Genomic DNA, 12740 nt, shown 5'->3' on the forward strand with positions numbered 1-12740 from the left:
CTACTTGGTCCACTGATCTTTAGAGAAAAGTTCTTTAATAATTTTCTCTATTACTTCTATGAAAACTTATCTTTTTAAACTTGATGTCTCTACTGACATCAGTTAGAATGAATTACACTTTTTAAGAAACTTACCTATTTTATATAAGTTTTCAAATGTATTTATATGCATGGAAATATACAAGGTAATATCTTAAGATATTTTATAATTTCATTGGTTTCTATGGTTATTGTCATCACATTTGATGTACTTGTGCTTTCTGCCCTGCTTCTTTTGATTAGATTAACTATTCATGGTTTTATTTTATATTTTATTATATTAGTGCTGTTCATTTTCTCAGTTCTAACTTATGATTATCTGGTTTTATATCTCTAAATTCCTTCCTTCTGATTTCTTTGGCTTCGTTTTCATATTCATTTTCTAATTTCCATTTTCCTTACTTTTTGAATTTATTGTTAAAATCACTTGTTTTCTAAGTTTCGTTTTTACTGCTATAAATATTTAGGGCTATGAGTTTTCTTCTTAATGATGTAATTGGATCTCCTAATACATCATCTTCATTGTTCTGTCCCTCCCTGAGTGGCAGATCTATTTAGCACGGAAGACTTCCAATCAATATGAACAAAGGGAACATTTGAGACATATATTCCCCAGAATTAGGGTTCATCATCAGCCTAGGCAAATTGGAAAGAAAAAGATCTTAAAAGTAAAAATGTTCTGGGGCACCTCGTGGCTCAGTTGATTAAGCCCCCAACTCTCGATTTCTGCTCAGGCCATGATCTTGGGATCCTGGGATCAAGCCCCAAGGTGCTGGGGATCAAGCTCAGGCTCCATGCCCAGTGGGGGGGTCTGCTTGTGATTCTCTCCCCCTCTGCCCTTCCACCCCACTGTGCTCTCTCTCCCTCTCAAATAAATAAATAAATCTTTTTTAAAAAAGTAAAAATGTTCTCTCTTCCTTTACCCTTAAAGTCTCCTTTCGGTCCCCACTTTGCCTAGGTGAATGATGATCACTTATTCCCAGGAAGATATGTCTCATCTATTTCCCTTGTTCATGTTAATTGGAAGTCTTAGGTATTAACAAGGTTGTGATATGATTTTGAGCAAAGAGATACATGGGGTCTTCTTTTAATATGGAGTTCTGGGTGTCCCTGCAGTACCAGGCATTTTAGGACTAGGCCTTGTAATGTACTTTTAGTATATTTTCCTCATATAATAGACTGTTAACTTTTTTAAGGCATGGATTTGATTGATTGACTAATTAATAATTATTTATTTAGCTTTCTTTTTTGCAGTCTCAGCTCCTAGCAAAAGTGCTTAGGGGAGTAGTTTTCCAATTGTGGTCTGAGGACCACTGAGATCAAAATCACCTACAGAGTGGAAAAGAGAGGCTGTTCAAATGTACAGTTCTGGGTCCTGAACCAGATACACCGAATCAGAGTCTCTAGAGGGTAAGGCCTGGGAATTCTGCATTTGAAATAAAGTCACCAGGGAATTCTTATATGGTTTGCACATTCCTGGCCTAGAATTTAGATCACTCAATATACATTTGTTGAATTAAATCTGCTTACATAAATGACCAGCGTGGGAAATGAAGCATGTTGGAAATGTTAGATTCTTGCAGGTTTGCTCAGACTTTTAAAATGATTTGAGAATCCTGGAGATATCCCATCCCCTTGAGTGGTGAAAATCTGAATAGGTAACTTTTACAAAACCAATCAATTTAAAATTACTGAGTGGTGGAAATTTGAATAGGGAACTTCTTTAACACAAATCAAGTTAAAATCACCTATAGAGAGATACCACTGCTAAATGTTTGGGGCAGCTGTCATTAACTGATACTCTGAAAGCCACATAACCAAGACCTTGGTTTTTCATTTTGTTCCTCGTTGTCGGAAAAAACAAAACAAAACAAAACAAAACAAGAAAATCACCCTTAATTCGAGAAATTAGTTGGAATCTCTTATCTGTTAGAGAAATTCAGTTCTAGCAAGTCCCAGCCTAAGCTCACCAGAATTGATAAGCCATGGCTGACGTTTTTTACTGCAGGGTGCAGCGACAGCCTGTTTCCATGGAAACAGACGCCAGCTTGCTGAAAACAGAAGTACGAACTTTAGCATTAATGATTATTTCAATTTGAATTCAATTGATTTCAGGGTAAATCTGGAGACATCTTGGTGGTATCATTGTGAGTGCTGTAGGCATGGCCCACCCTATATTAAAACAGCTTAATGAATATAACAAGGTGCTGGGGGTTATAAAAGAAATCCAGAGCTCAGTGCTGAAGTAAGCATAAGAAAAGCATATACCGAAGTCTTAAAAGTCAATTTTTGCACTGTAGACATGAATAAGTGACTTGCTCTTAACGAATTTAAATTGCCCTTGACAAAGCAAAATCATTATGGAATTGGTTTGTAGGTCCCTCCCACATACACGAAAGGAAGAGAATACATAAAGAGGCAAAGAAAAGCAGAAGCCTGATTTGGGAGAGCTCTGTGCTTTACTCTCTGTGGTTTGAGGCTGACAGCATTAGGGTTCCTTAAATTTCATCTCTTACCTTCAGCATCACTTAATTTCACTCCTTGGCTTCCCCACCGTGTGTGTGTGTGTGTGTGTGTGTGTGTGTGTACGCTGAAATGTCAGAGATCGCTTATCAGTTGGGTGCACTCAGGCTGGGACTTGCTAGCACTGAATTTCTTGAATGCCACCAGCTGTGAGATTCTAGCTTCTAGAATAGTTGTGGCCTCTCCCTATGTATATTCAAGAATTCCTACTTTGAAAGTAAATGTCCTCAGAAGGGGTTTCTGTATTACGACATTATTCGGCCCAGAAAGTAAGAGGTTGGGATTAGATGTAAGTTGACTCAGAGCTAGAAATTGTGACAGAAGAAGTCATTGGTGAGAGGTCAGGATAAGTGGCCCGAAGGAGAGAAAAAAGGAAGAGTGGAGTTTGCCGAAAGCCAATCTCATCCATTGAACTATTTCATTGGGGCTCAACTCAGACTATAAAATAATATGTACATATTTAAAAAATGAAAAAAAAAAAACAAAAACAAGATGGAGCCAATGTCTAAACTAGGACTTTGAAAAAATCATTATTTCTCCCTAGAGAAGTATGTGAAAGCGTACATTTCTTGGCCACTGGTCGCAAAGCAGAGGATCTTGACAAAGCCAAAAGCCCAAGGTTGTAAGATAGGAAGCTTCAGGAGTGAGGATTCTATTTCAGGCATACCTGAAATAGAAGGACATTATTAAGGCTGCCCCTCGGATTCCCTCTGTTCCATGTCCTAATTCTCTGATCTCGTTCTCCAGCTTCTTTGTGCTTGAAACAGCCAACCTCTGTGACCCTCTTCCCATTACTATCCTTTGGGTTAATGGAGCTATTTCCTTTGCATAGAGAGCCAGAAATGCCTGCAAATTCATATGCCAATGCCAATACGTTCCTGTTGTGGGACTATGAAAGCCTAGACCCCTTTTGGGTGAGACAAACACTGGGATGTAATTAATGATCTAGAATTCACTGTAGCATCAGGCTGAGGCTGGGACTCTGGCTGAAGTCTTATCCTTGTTTGGCTTTTACCCCATCTTGCCCTGTGTTTTAACCAGCCTCCCAAATGGCGCCTGGGAACCCTCACTGGTATTCATGCCCTTGCGTGGTCATTTCCCACACTGAAGAGGGCCAACCTGTCTAACCATTAGGATATTGCGGAAATGATGGCATGTGACTTTCAAGGCTAGTGCATAAAAGGTATTGTGTCTTCCACCTTGCTATTTCTTGAGTTGTCTTTTTTAAGGGAAGCACTCAGATAAGTCTACAAAGGGATCTATGTGATAAGGAGCTGACCCCTCTCACCAGTAGCTAGCACAGACTTGCCATTCATATGGATGAGTCATTCTGGAAGTGGATCATCTAGCCCTAGTCAAGCCTTCACATGGCTACAGCCTTGGCTGACATCTTGACTCATTTTATGAGGGATACTGAGCCAGAACCACCCAGCTAAGCTGCTCCTGAATTCCTGCACCTTGGGAAACGTGTGCAACAGGAAATGTTGGTTATTATTTTAAGCCACTAAAATTTTTAAAAGATTTTATTTATGAGAGAGAGAGAGAGAGAGAGAGAGGCAGAGGGAGAAGCAGGCGTCATGCAGGAAGCCTGATGTGGGACTCGATCCTGGGACTCCAGGATCACCCCTGGGCTGAAGGCAGGCGCTAAACCACTGAGCCACCCAGGGATCCCCAAGCCACGAAATTTTGAGGTACTTTTTTTCTGTAGCAATAGAAAACTGATACATCTCACTTCCTCCAACTTTCTTCCTGATTTCTCTTGGTACAATTTGCTTAATAGGTAACTTGCACCTAAATCTCATCTGCTTCTGGTGAACCTGACCTAAGACATTTGGATTCAAATTCCGGCTCTGCCATCTATTAACAGTGTGACCTTGGGCAAATCACAAATCTCTTTTGTGCCCCAGTAAAATGTGGATGATGACCGTGCTGACCTCTTAGAGTCGCGTGAAGATGGAAAGGCTCAGTGATTGTAAAGCACGTAGCAGAGTGCCTGGCATATTGTTAAATCTCAGTAATTTCAGCCCTTATTATGAGAGTAGGATGGAGTGGCACTTGTCAGCTGTGAGGGCCAAACAAATGGAATTTTTTCATAGCCTGTGTCCCCGGTCTTCCATCTTACTGGCTTTTGACCATAAGGAAGCATGACCAAGAGACTGTGGATGCTTCAGCCCAACTTGCAAAAGACAATTGGCCCATGCGCTTCTTGTGATAGGTCAATAGTGTCATCTTTATAAATGAAACTCAGACCGTTGCATTATTGCGATAAGATCTGCCATTTTGCCTTAAGTAAACAAACCTCGCTGCCTGATTCATCACTTGTCTTGCTGCAAAGGAAGCATGGAGCCGAAGCAGCTATTTCACCAGCTGAGTGACAATGCTTTTCTGGTGGAAACTGAAGACCAGACACTGCCCTCCTCCCATAGCTTTTTAAATCTGGGACAAAGCGTAGCAAGCCATACCCCAATTAAGACTCTTTAGAAAGGGAGATATTCTTTTCTTCTAGTAAGCCCAAGTCAAAAAATTCTTCATGCAATATTACCACATACATAGATAGTAGGCAATTGTAATAGACTGGAGAAAAAGATGATCATGTTCCAACAGCGAAGAGCTAATGAAGAAAAATCAGAATTCTGTGAGCAGAGCGGGGAGTGTGAGATGAAGAGATTCTGGACTTTAGACTCCAGCTAAGTAGCGAATGAGCAAGAATTCCACATTAATGAGAGGTCTAAGGGAAGAGCCAGATGAACTGGCTATGCACACAGGGACTCTGAGAGAGCTCTCAGTGCCATTCGTTTTTCTACCATGGCTGAGAAAAACGCCTTCCGCAGCCCCAGTGAGATTTCAGAGAACGTTTCCTCCTGAATTCTGTTTTAACCTCCGCAGTCTAAGTTGTAATTACCAGCTGTGAAGACTTGTTGATTATTTATCGCGAGACAAAGCATTTGGAGGATTTAAAGATGAGAGGTAGAAGTAGGAAGTGCGGTTGGAAAGAAGGCCAAGTACCACAACGAGTTTTGAGACTCAACGGTATGTAGATCCATAAGAGTTTGCTCTATTTCCAGGATTCTCTGAGGAATACGCCCTAAAACAGGCACGGCTGGTAATGTTGGTTATTCAGAGCCTTTCTTGAGCTTCCTGTGGAATTTGTGATGAAGCCAACACATGAAACTGTCAACCGATGCCAAAAGAGATGTTCCTTTTGGCTCAGTAATAGCTCTGTTTAACACATGTTGGCGAAGCCTGCCAATAGTCGTAGGGATGATGCACTGGAATTTCAAAAAAGGAACTTTCGATTGAGAGCAAAAGTCATACAAGGAAGGTCCTCGGTCAGCTCAAGGATTGTTCTTTCATGGTACAGGGAGAGGGAAAAATCCTTGAGCGGCTCTGACCTTTTATCCATCATGATGGATTGACCATCACTGTGTGCATCATTGACTTTCAAACTACGTGTTAAGCTCTTGTTTATACAGTACTCCCTCCAGCAGTTTGCACAGAGTGGCTTAACTGGGCACTCTCACGCACTGTTGGTAGGAGGAAAAATGACTACAGGCTTTTGGTAGACAATTTCTGAATATGTACCAGAATTTAAAATGTATGGCATCCGTTAGGGTCTTGGCACAAAACAGATGGCACCTCCACACTGAGTGTTGAGAGCATACAGTAAAGGTTTAGGGAAACCAACAAGGGATGGTACGGTACTTGTGGCTGGCCAGAGCAGAGAACTATTGCCATCCTAGGACTGAGGGGTAAGAAGAAGGATTGGTCGACAGAACTTGGAGCTGTATGGCAGGACATGCCTCCAGGGGCTATGGCCCTTGGTAGAAGAATACAGCCATGTTTTCGTAGAAGTTTTGCTGGCAGGGAGAATTCCAAGAGAAATGAACACCTCAAACTCACTCCCCTACCTTCTTGCAATCTCTTGCCCACATCTCCTGGTAGCAAAACTCAACCAGAAGCCAGAGGCAAGGAAAGCCACAGTTACAGTCCATATAGGTTCTTCTCCTTGGGCAAGGAACAGTGTGCTGAAGGATGCAGAATGAGTCTTCCAGAACAAAGAAAAGATCTAGCACATACACATGCCTTTTGACTCTTATTTTTACAATACTTTCCAAAGAAATATTCCAACAGACTTTCAGAAATAATCAGTATAGAAATTTCTTCATAATAGAGAAAAACTGGAAAGGACCTAAATTTCCATTAAGAGGAGAAAGGTTTAAAAAAAAAAGGCATATTCATCTTATGGAATACTATGCATCTGTTAGGGAAAATAAGAGAGAATCAATATGGGCTGATATGGAAACATGGCCAAGATGTACAGTCATGTAAAAAAAATGCAAACCTAGCAAACAAAACAACAATGCAAGTTGCAGGTCAATGTGTCCAATATGACACAGTTATTACAGTTTTGTTAGTTTTGTTAGAAAAGTTTTATCACAGTTTTGTTAGAGAGAAAAGCCTGTAATCCCTGACGTGTGCATCTAAATATTTATGCATAAACCTGGTTGGGATGAGCAGGTAAAAAGGAAATTTTAGTATTTTTCTGAGAGACATTTTTATTGGTTGAGATGTTTACCAGGATATGTTTATGAATTAGTCAGATGAACCAATAAGACAGAGCAAGTGAGAAACTTGGGCAAAGCATAACTTGCAAACTCATGGAAGGCAGAAATGGACCCCTTTCTGAGTGCCTTTCCTTCCTTACCTTTCTGTATCCACTCTGCTTTGTGGGCATTGAGAGTCCTTGATGGTCAGTCTTAGTCCTGCCCTTTGCCAAGCCAATGCCTGGCAACCCTGGGGAGTTATTGCCATCAGCCTGTTGGGCATGGGATATGCTCACTGATCTGTCTCCTTTCTCTTTGACCCTTGCTGTGTCAGCTGGCTCCTCAACCCAACCGTATCATGTTGAGACTTGGGCAAGATGCAGCAAATGCACCCTGCCCCATGCCGATACCTGTAGCTGGAATCTTTGGCCTTCTGATCCGAGCCCCACATCTTCTCTGTGGCTTGTTCTGTTGCTTCATCTCTTTCCAATTTCCTGATTGCTCAAGTTCTCCCATTTGGCATGCATGCTGTTTGGTTGCTCTAGTTTACCAATGCCACTTGCTGTTGTCATTGTTTCATTCTGGTGTTTTGTAATTGTGCTTCTGATAACTTGCCCCTTTGGCTACATGGACATGCCAATGCTGTGCTGCCTTAGCTGACAGCCCTGCCTGGTATGGCCCCATTTCTGGCCCCAGAGAAGCTCTTCCCTTGGGTTTCTAATATACTCAGGTTTCTTTGGGTCTGTGGTCCTGTCCTGGACCCAGCTTGCTTGGTTGGGACCTACTAGTCTTGCCTGGCTCCTATTGATGTTCTCTCACTGAAGGACTTCACTTTGCCTCCTGTACATCCAACTTCTTCTGTCTTTTTTATTTATTTATTCATGAGACACAGAGAGGGAGAGAGAGAGGCAGAGGGAGAAACGGGCTCCATGCAGGGAGCCCGATATGGGACGCGATCCCTGGACTCCAGGATCACGCCCTGAGCCGAAGGCACTCAACCACTGAGCCAGCCAGGTGTCCCCAACTTCTTCTGTCTTGCTGTAAATCAAGCAGGCCACCTAGAACTACTTGTGGCAAATTCTTAAGTCTCATTATCGAGCAATTTTCAAAGTGTCATTGTCCCCAGACCAACAATGTCAGTATCACCCGGAAACTTGTGAAAAAACACAAACCCTTGACCTCACTTAGGCCTACCAAATTGGAACCTCTGGGTTCGGGGCCTAGCAATTCTTTGTTTTAATAACATGATTATTCTTCATGCCAAGAAAGAAGAAATAGTAATACATAGGAAAGGATCCCAGGTAGTCCTGGTAGTGCTTAAATGTGGAGTATGACATCAGAACTATCTGTAATACTATTCTTTTCTTTTAATAGTTTTTTTAAAGATTTATTTATTTATTTAAGAGAGAGAGCACAAGCACACGGTGGGGGGAAGGGGAGGCAGAGGGAGGGGAGAGACTCTCCAGCAGACTCCCCACTGAGCGAGGAGACTGATGTGGGGCTTGATCCCAGGACCCTGAAATCAGAACCTAAGCTGAAATCAAGAATTGAACGTTTAACCAACTGAGCCACCCAAGGGGCCCCTGTCTATAGTACTTTTCGGGTTGATTTACACATCTTTTCAGCTTGCATTTATTGAGCATTACATGCAATGCACTGTGCTGAATGCTATGGAAGATGAGTAAGAGAATGATATAAGGCACCCAACCCTAACTCTGCTGCCTTCAATGGGCTTCCAAGCTGTTTTGGGAGATGAGGCATATAGTATGAAAAAGTCCAAATGACAAGAAAAGACAATCCTGAAGTGCCCCATGAGGATCATTGAGTGATCATAGTGGGCTAGAATGGTCTGGGAAAATGGGGCTAAAGAAGGCTGGTGGGATTTAGATTACAGGCTGAAGGATAGTCCATCCAGAACACATGTAGATAAAATATGGAGTTGTGTCTATGGAAAGACAGATAGGCTGGACTTCTCAAAGCAGGGAAAGTAGCAACGTTGAGCTCCCAAATCTCCATCTGTGAAGTCATGGGCACTGCTAGTGCCCTTTTCACTTGCTCAACTATAATCTGGTTCCTGTGGCACTCAGCCCCCTTGGTTACCAGGTTTCTACCTACTGACCTGGGCCAACTGGTTACCTCCCCCATGAGTCATCTCTACTGGTAAGTGGTGTGTCTTCCAAATAGTTCTTTCCTTGTCTCTTATCTTATGCAGTTGCCTTTTGGGATTTGGTTATTCATATCCTCAGATTGCATGAGGGAAGAAAACTCAGGCTTCGTTCTCTTTATTCCCTACCTGGCTATGTAATTTGAAGCAGGTGGTGCTCCTTAGCTGTCCTCTCCTAGGGTTGCACTGTGTGTTTGGGGTACAAATCATCAGCTCCAAAGCTCTACACACAGTCCTTCATTTGGGGCCTAGAAAGTCCTCTATTCAAGGAGCCCCAGGGCCTGCCTGAGGACCCTGGGGCTTCCTGAGGTACACAGGCAAATTAGACCCACACGGTGACACCAAGTGACACTTAATTTTTATTTGAGTTTGAGTACCTCTTTAAAATAAATGCACACAACATTTAGAACCACCCCTCAGGGACTCATTTGGACTATCTTTTCATGGAAATAACTAATAGATATTACAGCTGAATATTTTAAGAAACTATTTCAAGGAAGGTTTCTTGGGTATGTTTTTTCCTTCCTCAAGGACATTGTTGTGCTCTGCATAATTGGTAAATTAGATATTATGAAGAAAAAAGATCAATGAGGGCCGTGAACTGCCAAGAGGGCAGAAGTAGAAGCAACTAATGGTGAGGGTTGTTTCATGGGCTTGCATTGTGTGGGCACACTTCCTTTTCTGAGAAGAGCCAATAAATTATGCTACAGAGAGCCAAAACAAGCAAGTGAGCATGCTTGGCTGTTGGTGGCTGCTTTGCAAATATTTTAAGTACTGCATTCTTGACTCTTTTTCCTTTCCAAGGATATCACCTTGGTACTCTCATTTAGGTATTATTGCCAGGCAGCTTTCTGAGGAATGACATCTCGTTAGACCAGGCTCCTCTGGTAGAAATGTGCCAGCGACAGACATTCTGACTTCACTTCCATGAGAACTCTCAACCACAGAGAACCAAGATGGCCCGAGGGCTGGAATCAGAACAAGACCCACTGTGTGCTCCTCCGGTACGTCCCAGTTTCCTGTAGTAGCCACAGCAGGACTTGTGTTTCTAATGATTCAGCTCTTATGCAATCAGTGTAGCTCCTTTTAAGAACATTATAACCATCTTTTTTTTAAAAAAATCTTATTTATTTATTTGACAGAGAGAGGGGGAGTGAGAGAGAGCGCACAAGCATGGGGAGCCGCAGAGGAAGAGGGAGAAGCAGACTCCTTGCCGAGCAGGGAGCTAGACATTGGGCTCAATCTCAGGACCCTGAGATCATGACCTGAACCGAAGGCAGACGTGTAACTGCTTGAGCCATCCAGATGCCCCTGCAACCTTATTTTTTCCTTTCGTCTTTTTTTGCAAGGAAAAAGAAGCTGCTAGGGAGGGAATCTCAGGTACTCGTGGGGAGGCTTCAGCACATCAGGCAATGATAGAGATGGTTGCAAAGTGAGATGAGGATCAAAGTCAATTTAGACCTAAGAGGACTCATGATGTCATATATTCTGAGCCACTTCCCAAGGCCATTAATTCTTGCACAGAAGTTGTGGTTTGTAAAGGATAAATCCCATTTGCCTCAGTTGTGCTCACTATTAGAGGATGATGATCCAAGGGCCCTGACATATGAAACAAACCCAGGCTGCAGTGATGTTTACTTTGGGTTCACTGTGATGATAGGTTTTGAAACTTCTTTCAGAATCAAAAATTTTAAATCGAGGGATAAACAGTCACATATGGAGTATGGACCCCTCATAATGTAACTTGATTTTTATGTGTCTATCTGTTCAATCAGACTGTGAACTTCTCTGGGTAGGGGTATGTTTCATTCCCCTCTGTAATGCCAGGCAATAATCTAAAGCCTGCCACATAAGATACTCAATAAGAACATTTGTACCGATTGAATAAATATATACATAAAGGAAGGAAAGAATGTTGGGAAGAAAAGATGCAGAGAACTTGCAAATGTTTTGGGCCATCAGGAACTATACAAGAAATCCCTGGGATCTGCCGGATGGTAGATTGAACAGCTGGGTTAAATACTTGTTCTTGTGACACTTGAACTTTTGAACACTTGGGAAAAGATTCTGGAGTGGGTAAATTCTGGGGAGAGTAAATTTAATTTCCCCACCCTAATTCTAAGTACTATTTTGCAAGCTTGTCAGTTCCAGATTTACTGTGGACTCCTTAGGGTATTGACCAGGTTTGTCAATATCTGGTGCTACGAAAGCTCTTAAATTTACTATTTGTTTACTCTTTGCTTTATTCCAAGGTATTTGGAAGGGTTTATGTAAGGAAAAAAATATAACAAGTGATAGGAAAATCTGATTAACAGGGAAATGGATTAATTTATATGTTGAGATAATACTCTTTAAATTCTTTGAAGGAAACAGTTCCTTTTCTTCTGGTGCCAGTCTGGGGAGGGTGGGGGTCGACTGGCAATTCCTCACAGGGTACGTTGTGTAGGAGTATTAAGTGAGAAGCAGCTCATGCAGAAGCAACACTAACAAGGTTAGATATTTCTTATAGTCACATTTACTAAAAATTGAGAGCATGACTTTAAACATAATAATTCAGAGATGCTTGGATGGCTCAGTGGTTGAGCGTCTGCCTTCTGCTCACGTCGTGATCCCGGGGTCCTGGGATCAGCGGCATCGGGCTCCCCACAGGGAGCCTGCTTTTCCCTCTGCCTGTGTCTTTGCCTCTCTCTGTGTCTCTCAGGAATAAATAAATAAAATATATTTTTAAAAATATTTGAAAAGTTCTTAGTCTACTGCTTGGCTATATAATTGCTCAAAAGGTGTCAGCTCTTTATATCTTTCTTGTGGTCTCAGTGGTCTTGGTTAACATTTAGAAATCCAACACAGGAAAGAAGTAGTGTATCCCAGGAATATTAAGTTTGCCCAGTTTTGCCTCAAGTGTACAAAAGGAGCATATTATAATTTATAATTTAAATTTACCAAGGCTACATTACCTATTGTGTTGAACTATGTTCTCCAAGCATAAAATATTTCCTCGTGGGCAAGGATACTGAAAACAATTTATGGAAAATACTTTCAAGGCTAATTCATGTGAATCATCACAATACTTCAGGAGATGGAAATGCAATTTATTTTTTTCTGGTCAACAAGTAGCCCTAGAGTAACAAGTGTCCTTGCATAACACTGGGCAAAAATCTCTCCGAGGCTCTATTGTGACTGGAAAGGTAAGAACGATGAAAAAAAAAAGCAGTGCAATATTCTATGAACATCTCTCATGCTAAACCTTATTGACTCCATTTTCTTGAGAAATTTTATTTCATTTTAAAAGAATCAACCTTGGATTAATGGCAAACATGTCTGCTCTGAACTGCATCTCACTTTTGTTAAATTGGTTTTATCTTCTAGTTTTCTGGTTGCATTGTACAGAGCCCTAATATCTATTTGTTGTCATGGTCACTGGTTTGGTGTTTCACTTAGATTATCATTTTGCATCTCACTGAATCTACAATG

General features: G+C 41.6%; 1 long non-coding RNA gene across 1 annotated transcript in view; it reads left to right on the forward strand.

Annotated features, from left to right (window-relative positions):
- The window catches only part of LOC112673166 (uncharacterized), a 127730-nt gene that overhangs the window by 96594 nt on the left and 18396 nt on the right, over positions 1 to 12740 (forward strand). The window contains exon 4 of the long non-coding RNA XR_003144695.3: positions 10074 to 10273. This is a non-coding gene — a long non-coding RNA (uncharacterized LOC112673166). The remainder of the gene's footprint in view (positions 1 to 10073; positions 10274 to 12740) is intronic.

Source organism: Canis lupus, chromosome X, assembly GCF_003254725.2.
Source record: "Canis lupus dingo isolate Sandy chromosome X, ASM325472v2, whole genome shotgun sequence".
NCBI classification, from domain to species: domain Eukaryota; kingdom Metazoa; phylum Chordata; class Mammalia; order Carnivora; family Canidae; genus Canis; species Canis lupus.